This window comes from Eleutherodactylus coqui, unplaced genomic scaffold (genome assembly GCF_035609145.1).
Source record: "Eleutherodactylus coqui strain aEleCoq1 unplaced genomic scaffold, aEleCoq1.hap1 HAP1_SCAFFOLD_298, whole genome shotgun sequence".
Lineage (NCBI taxonomy): Eukaryota > Metazoa > Chordata > Amphibia > Anura > Eleutherodactylidae > Eleutherodactylus > Eleutherodactylus coqui.
In genome coordinates, this window is record NW_027102422.1 from 92,501 (window position 1) to 102,500 (window position 10,000).

Genomic DNA, 10,000 nt, shown 5'->3' on the forward strand with positions numbered 1-10,000 from the left:
GGCACTCTCGGGGCGGGGGGCACCGCAGCCCCCCCAAGGTGGCTTCCGTACACCTCTTGAACGTTGGGGCCCGGCCGCTCGGAGAGCGGGGTCTACCCGGGCAGACAGCCTGTCGGCCCCGCGGCCTGGACAGGCGGAGCGGGGACTCTTGCGCTCGGGGGCTCTGCTCCAAGGAGCGAGAGCGGCCGCTCTGCACGGCCCGGAGAGCGGGGTGCGGGGCGCCGTCGCCTCGCTGGAACCAGGGGCGTCGTGACGTTCGCGCGCGCCTAGCCGCCGCCAGAACAGGCCGGAAAGGTTGAGCTGCATACGGATCTAAGCCGTTGCCCAAACTAACTCTGGCCCGTGTGACCGACACAGCCGCGCACGCGCTTTCCTACGACACTCGACCGCCAGGCTCCCCTCGGCCTGGGAGGCACTCTCGGGGCGGGGGGCACCGCAGCCCCCCAAGGTGGCTTCGTACACCTCTTGAACGTGGCGCCCGGCCGCTCGGAGAGCGGGGTCTACCCGGGCAGACAGCCTGTCGGCCCCGCGGCCTGGACAGGCGGAGCGGGGACACTTGCACTCGGGGGCTCTGCTCCAAGGAGCGAGAGCGGCCACTCTGCTCGGCCCGGAGAGTGGGGTGCGGGGCGCCGTCGCATCGCTGGAGCCAGGGGCGTCGTGCCGTGCGCGCACGCCTAGCCGCCGCCAGAACAGGCCGGAAAGGATGAGCTTCATACGGATCTAAGCCGTTGCCCAAACTACCTCTGGCCCCTGTGACCGACACAGCCGTGGCACGCGCTTTCCTACGACACTCGACCGCCGGGCTCCCTCGGCCTGGGAGGCACTCTCGGGGAGGGGGGCACCGCAGCCCCCCCAAGGTGGCTTCCGTACACCTCTTGAACGTTGGGGCCCGGCCGCTCGGAGAGCGGGGTCTACCCGGGCAGACAGCCCGTCGGCCCCGCGGCCTGGACAGGCGGAGCGGGGACAAGCCAAGGCTACCGGCGGGCGGGATCGACCGGGTAGCCGCCGTGGGGAACACAACTTGGACGTCTCGCGCCGTCGCGGACCACCGTCCTCCGTCTCTCTCTCCCTCTCTCGGAAGGGAGGCCGCCCGAGGCGCACGGGCCTCGGACGGCCAGGGGTGGAAGGGCTCCACCCCAAGGTGGCTTCCGTACACCTCTTGAACGTTGGGGCCCGGCCGCTCGGTGAGAGCGGGGTCTACCCGGGCAGACAGCCCGTCGGCCCCGCGGCCTGGACAGGCGGAGCGGGGACAAGCCAAGGCTACCGGCGGGCGGGATCGACCGGGTAGCCGCCGTGGGGAACACAACTTGGACGTCTCGCGCCGTCGCGGACCACCGTCCTCCGTCTCTCTCTCCCTCTCTCGGAAGGGAGGCCGCCCGAGGCGCACGGGCCTCGGACGGCCAGGGGTGGAAGGGCTCCACCCCAAGGTGGCTTCCGTACACCTCTTGAACGTTGGGGCCCGGCCGCTCGGTGAGAGCGGGGTCTACCCGGGCAAACAGCCCGTCGGCCACGCGGCCTGGACAGGCGGAGCGGGGGCAAGCCAAGGCTACCGGCGGGCGGGATCGACCGGGTAGCCGCCGTGGGGAACACAACTTGGACGTCTCGCGCCGTCGCGGACCACCGTCCTCCGTCTCTCTCTCCCTCTCTCGGAAGGGAGGCCGCCCGAGGCGCACGGGCCTCGGACGGCCAGGGGTGGAAGGGCTCCACCCCAAGGTGGCTTCCGTACACCTCTTGAACGTTGGGGCCCGGCCGCTCGGTGAGAGCAGGGTCTACCCGGGCAAACAGCCTGTCGGCCACGCGGCCTGGACAGGCGGAGTGGGGGCAAGCCAAGGCTACCGGCGGGCGGGATCGACCGGGTAGCCGCCGTGGGGAACACAACTTGGACGTCTCGCGCCGTCGCGGACCACCGTCCTCCGTCTCTCTCTCCCTCTCTCGGAAGGGAGGCCGCCCGAGGCGCACGGGCCTCGGACGGCCAGGGGTGGAAGGGCTCCACCCCAAGGTGGCTTCCGTACACCTCTTGAACGTTGGGGCCCGGCCGCTCGGTGAGAGCGGGGTCTACCCGGGCAGACAGCCCGTCGGCCCCGCGGCCTGGACAGGCGGAGCGGGGACAAGCCAAGGCTACCGGCGGGCGGGATCGACCGGGTAGCCGCCGTGGGGAACACAACTTGGACGTCTCGCGCCGTCGCGGACCACCGTCCTCCGTCTCTCTCTCCCTCTCTCGGAAGGGAGGCCGCCCGAGGCGCACGGGCCTCGGACGGCCAGGGGTGGAAGGGCTCCACCCCAAGGTGGCTTCCGTACACCTCTTGAACGTTGGGGCCCGGCCGCTCGGTGAGAGCGGGGTCTACCCGGGCAAACAGCCCGTCGGCCACGCGGCCTGGACAGGCGGAGCGGGGGCAAGCCAAGGCTACCGGCGGGCGGGATCGACCGGGTAGCCGCCGTGGGGAACACAAGTTGGACGCCTCGCGCCGTCGCGGACCACCGTCCTCCGTCTCTCTCCCTCTCTCGGAAGGGAGGCCGCCCGAGGCGCACGGGCCTCGGACGGCCAGGGGTGGAAGGGCTCCACCCCGAGGTGGCTTCGTACACCTCTTGAACGTGGCCGCCCGGCCGCTCGGTGAGAGCGGGGTCTACCCGGGCAGACAGCCCGTCGGCCCCGCGGCCTGGACAGGCGGAACGGGGGCAAGCCAAGGCTACCGGCGGGCGGGATCGACCGGGTAGCCGCCGTGGGGAACACAACACGGACGCCTCGCGCCGTCGCGGACCACCGTCCTCCGTCTCTCTCTCTCCCTCTCTCGGAAGGGAGGCCGCCCGAGGCGCACGGGCCTCGGACGGCCGGGGGTGGAAGGGATCCACCCCCCGCGGGAAGGGGACGCGCGCCGGCGCCCGGACGCGGGAGCGTTGACCCGGGGGTCTTTACTCCGCCGAGGGGTAGCCCGGAGAAGGAGCGAGACCGGCCGGCGGGGGTGGAACACCCCCTCATGCCTCGCTCCTTCTGGGGATAAAGCGCGTCGTCCGCAGGCCGCCGTCCCCTATCCCCGCCCTGGACCGCCCGCATCGGCCGGAGCCCGAGGGGACAGGCGGGGGTCCTTCGCTTTCGGGAAAACCTTCACCAAACGTGGGGCCCGTGCCCCGCTCTCGGCCGCCCTGAGGCGGGAGAGCCCGGATCGTTCTCTCTCTCGGCGTCGGCCCCACCGACGCCGTCGCACGGTGGCCTGGGAAAGGGCTGCACCCCCTGCGCCACGCTTCTCCCCCGGAGTACTCCCCCCGCAGGGGGCTCCGCGGGGTGTCCCGACGCGCAGAGTCGCTCGCCTTCTTCCGCGGGGGACGGGAGGGACGCCCACGCGCGTCCCTTCCCCATCCTCGAGAGCCGTACGCGCCGAGGGTGAACCCGCTCGCCGGGGCGCCGGGGAGCAGGGCCCTTGTGGTCCTTCCCCGGACATGGGCGCGGCGAGGGTCCCCCGGCCGCGACGGCTCTCCCGTTGACCCACTCTCTCGCCTTGGGTGGTGGTGATGGAGGCGGCTGCCTACGCCTCAGCCCGGCATCTCGGAGGGGGGTCGCCCGGGCAGCCAGCCAGCCAGCCTGTTGGCCCCGCGGCCTGCACAGGCGGAGTGGGGACACTTGCGCTCTATGACTCTGCTCCCAGGGAGGTGGCAGAGGGGCGGCCGCGGTGCTTTGACTTTGAGCGGTCCCCACTCCAGCACTCTGAGAAATAGTCACTTTGTCAAAGACCGCACACCGCTCGTTCCCTTATATGCAAAAAAGGTGTTCGTCCTGACGTTTTGCGAGCCCTTATTTTACCGTCGTCGGCGCTATCAGGGGAAACAGGCCCGCTCCTTCCGCCTTCATGGAACCGTAGCTCGGCCCCGAGGGCCCAGGATTACCCTCATACCGGTTCTCACGACATGCGTCGACACTCGGCTCAGCCCCGGCAGCCGCAGCTCCCGCCGGCCCGGCCAGCCGGGTCCGCACCCCTGGCCGGCGCCTGGAGCGTCTGGACTTTGTCGTTTTCTCTCCAAGACTCGTCTCTGCCAACTGCCGTGGACTTCGGCGGGGGCTGCCGCGGGCTGTGCCCGGCCTCTTGGGGGTCCCGCCTGCCCGCGCAGGCAGCTAGGACAGGGTTATCAGCGCTCTCAGGGGGGGCCTCCGCAGACCCCCCACAGGTGGCTCCGTACACCTCTTGAACGTGGCGCCCGGCCGCTCGGAGAGCGGGGTCTTCCCGGGCAAGCCGCCTGTGGGCCCCACGGCCTGGACAGGCGGAGCGGAGACAAGCCCAGGCTACCGGCAGGATCGACCGGCTGGCAGCCGTGGTGGAACAACGGGGACGCCTCGCGCCGCCGCGGGCCGCCGTCCTCCGTCTCTCTCCCACTCTCGGAGGCAGGCCGCCCGAGGCCAACGGGCCTCGGACGGCGTGGGGTGGAAGGGCTCCACCCCAGGGGAAGAAAACACGCCCGCGCTCGTTTGCACAGTCTGCCCCGGCCCGGCATCTCGGAGGGGGGGGGTCGCCCGGGCAGCCAGCCAGCCAGCCTGTTGGCCCCGTGGCCTGCACAGGCGGAGTGGGGACCCTCGCGCTCGATGACTCTGCTCCCAGGGAGGTGGCAGAGGGGCGGACGCGGTGCTTTGACTTTGAGCGGTCCCCACTCCCTTCTCAGCACATTGAGAAATAGTCACTTTGTCAAAGACCGCACACCGCTCGTTCCCTTATATGCAAAAAAGGTGTTCGTCCTGACGTTTTGCGAGGCCTTATTTTACCGCCGTCGGCGCTATCAGGGGAAGCGGGCCCGCTCCTTCCGCCTTCCTGGAACCGTGCCTCGGCCCCGAGGGCCCAGGATTACCCTCATACCGGTTCTCACGACATGCATCGACACTCGGCTCAGCCCCGGCAGCCGCAGCTCCCGCCGGCCCGACCAGCCGGGTCCGTCCCCCTGGCCGGCGCCCGGAGCGTCTGGACTTTGTCGTTTTTTCATCCAACACTCTCCTCTGGCAAATGCCATGGACTTCAGCGGGGGCTGCCGCGGGCTGTTCCCCGCCTCCTGGGTGTCCTGCCCTGCAACACCGGAGGCTCAGGCAGGGTCTTGAGCTACTGCTGGTAGGTGCACCTCGGGGGCCCTCCGCAGCCGCCCCGGGCCACCCCTGCAGCCAGCACACCGCTGCCAACAGCCCGCTCCCCATCACCAGCCAGCCCCTCTGCATACATCTGCTGGGGGTGCATTTTTGACTTCCCCCGCTTTGGCCTATGGGGAAAAGCCAGGGGGGAAACCTCCAGAGTCAGGCCGACCTCCTGGAACTCTAGCCCGGCCTGGAGCTACCGGTTTGTCCCCTTCCCGGTTCTCAGGACGTGCATCGCCACTCGGCTCAGCCCCAGCCGCCGCAGCTCCCGCCGGCCCGGCCAGCCGGGTCCGTCCCCCTGGCCGGCGCCTGGAGGCGTTTGGACTTTGTCATTTTTTTTCAAAGACTCATCTCTGCCAACTGCCCCGGGCTTCAGCAGTGGCTGCCGCGGGCTGTGCACGGCCTCCTGGTGGGGTCCCGCCTGCCCGCGCAGGCATCTAGGACAGGGTTCTCAGCAAGGGCTTGGAGGCGCTCTCAGGGGGGCCTCCGCAGGCCCCCAAGGTGGCTTCGTACACCTCTCGAACGTGGCGCCCGGCCGCTCGGAGAGCGGGGTCTGCCCGGGCAGCCAGCCAGCCTGTCGGCCCCGCGGCCTGCACAGGCGGAGTGGGGACACTCGCGCTCGATGACTCTGCTCCCAGGGAGGTGGCAGAGGGGCGGCCGCGGCGCTTTGACTTTGAGCGGTCCCCACTCCCTTCTCAGCACTCTGAGAAATAGTCACTTTGTCAAAGACGGCACACCGCTCGTTCCCTTATATGCAAAAAAGGTGTTCGTCCTGACGTTTTGCGAGGCCTTAATTTACCGCCGTCGGCGCTATCAGGGCAAACAGGCCCGCTCCTTCCGCCTTCCTGGAACCGTGCCTCGGCCCGGAGGGCCCAGGATTACCCTCATACCGGTTCTCACGACATGCATCGATACTCGGCTCAGCCCCGGCAGCCGCAGCTCCCGCCGGCCCGGCCAGCCGGGTCCGCCCCCCTGGCCGGCACGCCTGGAGCGTTTGGACTTTGTCATTTTTCTCAAAGACTCATCTCTGCCAACTGCCGTGGGATTCAGCAGGGGCTGCCACGGGCTGTTCCCCGCCTCCTGGGTTTCCTGCCCTGCAACACCAGAGGGTCAGGGGGGGTCTTGAGCAACTACTGGTAGGTGCAGCACCTCGGGGGCCCTCTGCAGCCAGCACACCGCTGCCAACAGCCCGCTCCCCATCACCAGCCAGCCCCTCTGCATACATCTGCTGGGGGTGCATTTTTGACTTCCCCCGCTTTGGCCTATGGGGAAAAGCCAGGGGGGAAACCTCCAGAGTCAGGCCGACCTCATGGAACTCCAACCCGGCCTGGAGCCACCGGTTTGTCCCCTTCCCGGTTCTCAGGACATGCATCGACACTCGGCTCAGCCCCGGCCGCCGCAGCCCCCGCCAGCCCGGCCAGCCGGGTCCGCCACCCTGCCCGGCGCCTGGAGCGTTTGGACTTTGTCGTTTTTTTTCTCCAAGACTCACCTCTGGCACATGCCATGGACCTCAGCGGGGGCTGCTCCCCGCCTCCTGGGTGTCCTGCCCGGGCACATCGGAGGCTCAGGCAATGTCTTGAGCCACCGCTGGCAGGTGCACTCAGGGGGCCCTCCGCAGCCGCCCAGGCCCACCCCTGCAGCCAGCACACGGCTGCCAGCAGCCACCACACAGCTGCCAACAGCCCGCTCTCCGTCACCCCCCAGCCCAACTCTGCATACATCTGCTGGGGGTGCTTTTTTGACTTCCCCCCTTTTGGCCTATGGGGAAAAGCCAGGGGGAAAACCTCCAGAGTCAGGCCGACCTCATGGAACTCCAACCCGGCCTGGAGCCACCGGTTTGTCCCCTTCCCGGTTCTCAGGACATGCATCGACACTCGGCTCAGCCCCGGCCGCCGCAGCCCCCGCCAGCCCGGCCAGCCGGGTCCGCCACCCTGCCCGGCGCCTGGAGCGTTTGGACTTTGTCGTTTTTTTTCTCCAAGACTCACCTCTGGCACATGCCATGGACCTCAGCGGGGGCTGCTCCCCGCCTCCTGGGTGTCCTGCCCGGGCACATCGGAGGCTCAGCCTGGGTCTCGAGCCCCCTACTGGTAGGTGCACTACGGGGGCCCTCCGCAGCCGCCCAGGCCCACCCCTGCAGCCAGCACACGGCTGCCAGCAGCCACCACACAGCTGCCAACAGCCCACTATCCATCACCCACCAGCCCCTCTGCATACATCTGCTGGGGGTGCTTTTTTGACTTCCCCCCTTTTGGCCTATGGGGAAAAGCCAGGGGGGAAACCTCCAGAGTCAGGCCGACCTCATGGAACTCCAACCCGGCCTGGAGCCACCGGTTTGTCCCCTTCCCGGTTCTCAGGACATGCATCGACACTCGGCTCAGCCCCGGCCGCCGCAGCCCCCGCCAGCCCGGCCAGCCGGGTCCGCCACCCTGCCCGGCGCCTGGAGCGTTTGGACTTTGTCGTTTTTTTTCTCCAAGACTCACCTCTGGCACATGCCATGGACCTCAGCGGGGGCTGCTCCCCGCCTCCTGGGTGTCCTGCCCGGGCACATCGGAGGCTCAGGCAATGTCTTGAGCCACCGCTGGCAGGTGCACTCAGGGGGCCCTCCGCAGCCGCCCAGGCCCACCCCTGCAGCCAGCACACGGCTGCCAGCAGCCACCACACAGCTGCCAACAGCCCGCTCTCCGTCACCCCCCAGCCCAACTCTGCATACATCTGCTGGGGGTGCTTTTTTGACTTCCCCCCTTTTGGCCTATGGGGAAAAGCCAGGGGGAAAACCTCCAGAGTCAGGCCGACCTCATGGAACTCCAACCCGGCCTGGAGCCACCGGTTTGTCCCCTTCCCGGTTCTCAGGACCTGCACTGACACTCGGCTCAACCCCGGCAGCTGCAGCCCCCGCCGGCCCGGCCAGCCGGGTCCGCACCCCTGGCCAGCGCCTGGAGCGTTTGGACTTTGTCGTTTTTTCTCAAAGACCCATCTGTGCCAACTGCCCTGGGCTTCAGCGGGGGCTGCTCCCCGCCTCCTGGGTGTCCTGCCCGGGCACATCGGAGGCTCAGCCTGGGTCTTCAGCCCCTACTGGTAGGTGCACTCGGGGGGGCCCTCCGCAGCCGCCCAGGCCCACCCTTGCAGCCAGCACACGGCTGCCAGCAGCCACCACACAGCTGCCAACAGCCCGCTCGCCATCACCCCCCAGCCCCTCCTGCATACATCTGCCGGGGGTGCTTTTTTGACTTCCCCCGTTTTGGCCAATGGGGAAATGCCAAGGGGAAAACCTCCAGAGTCAGGCCGACCTACTGGAACTCCCACCCGGCCTGGAGCCACAGGTTTGTCCCCTTCCCGGTTCTCACGACATGCATCAACACTCGGCTCAGCCCCGGCAGCCGCAGCTCCCGCCGGCCCGGCCAGCCCGGTCCGCACCCCTGGCCTGCACGCCTGGAGCGTTTGGACTTTGTCGTTTTTTCTCCAAGACTCGCCTCTGGCACATGCCATGGACTTCAGCGGGGGCTGCTCCCCGCCTCCTGGGTGTCCTGCCCGGGCACATCGGAGGCTCAGCCTGGGTCTTGAGCTACTGCTGGTAGGTGCGCTTCGGGGGCCCTCGGCAGCCGCCCAGGCCCACCCCTGCAGCCAGCACACGGCTGCCAGCAGCCACCACACAGCTGCCAACAGCCCGCTCTCCGTCACCCCCCAGCCCCTCCTGCATACATCTGCTGGGGGTGCTTTTTTGACTTCCCCCCTTTTGGCCTATGGGGAAAAGCTAAGGGGAAAACCTCCAGAGTCAGGCCGACCTCCTGGAACTCCCACCCGGCCTGGAGCCACAGGTTTGTCCCCTTCCCGGTTCTCACGACATGCATCAACACTCGGCTCAGCCCCGGCAGCCGCAGCCCCCGCCGGCCCGGCCAGCCCGGTCCGCATCCCTGGCCAGCGCCTGGAGCGTTTGGACTTTGTCATTTTTTCTCAAAGACCCGTCTCTGCCAACTGACGTGGGCTTCAGCGGGGGCTGCTCCCCGCCTCCTGGGTGTCCTGCCCGGGCACATCGGAGGGTCAGCCTGGGTCTTGAGCTACTGCTGGTAGGTGCACTACGGGGGCCCTCGGCAGCCGCCCAGGCCCACCCCTGCAGCCAGCACACGGCTGCCAGCAGCCACCACACAGCTGCCAACAGCCCGCTCCCCGTCACCCCCCAGCCCAACTCTGCATACATCTGGCGGGGGTGCTTTTTTGACTTCCCCCCTTTTGGCCTATGGGGAAAAGCCAGGGGGGAAACCTCCAGAGTCAGGCCGACCTCCTGGAACTCCAACCCGGCCTGGAGCCACCGGTCTGTCCCCTTCCCGGTTCTCAGGACATGCATCAACACTCGGCTCAGCCCCGGCAGCCGCAGCCCCCGCCGGCCCGGCCGGCCCGGTCCGCACCCCTGGCCAGCGCCTGGAGCGTTTGGACTTTGTCGTTTTTTTTCTCCAAGACTCATCTCTGCCAACTGCCGTGGGCTTCAGCGGGGGTGTCTGCTCCCCGCCTCCTGGGTGTCCTGCCCGGGCACATCGGAGGCTCAGCCTGGGTCTTGAGCCCCTACTGGTAGGTGCACTCTGAAGGCGCCCTCCGCAGCCGCCCAGGCCCACCCCTGCAGCCACCACACAGCTGCCAACAGCCCGCTCCCCGTCACCCCCCAGCCCAACTCTGCATACATCTGGCGGGGGTGCTTTTTTGACTTCCCCCGTTTTGGCCTATGGGGAAATGCTAAGGGGAAAACGTCCAGAGTCAGGCCGACCTCCTGGAACTCCAACCCGGCCTGGAGCCACAGGTTTGTCCCCTTCCCGGTTCTCACGACATGCATCGACACTCGGCTCAGCCCCGGCAGCCGCAGCTCCCGCCGGCCCGGCCAGCCGGGGTCAACCGCCCTGGCCGGCG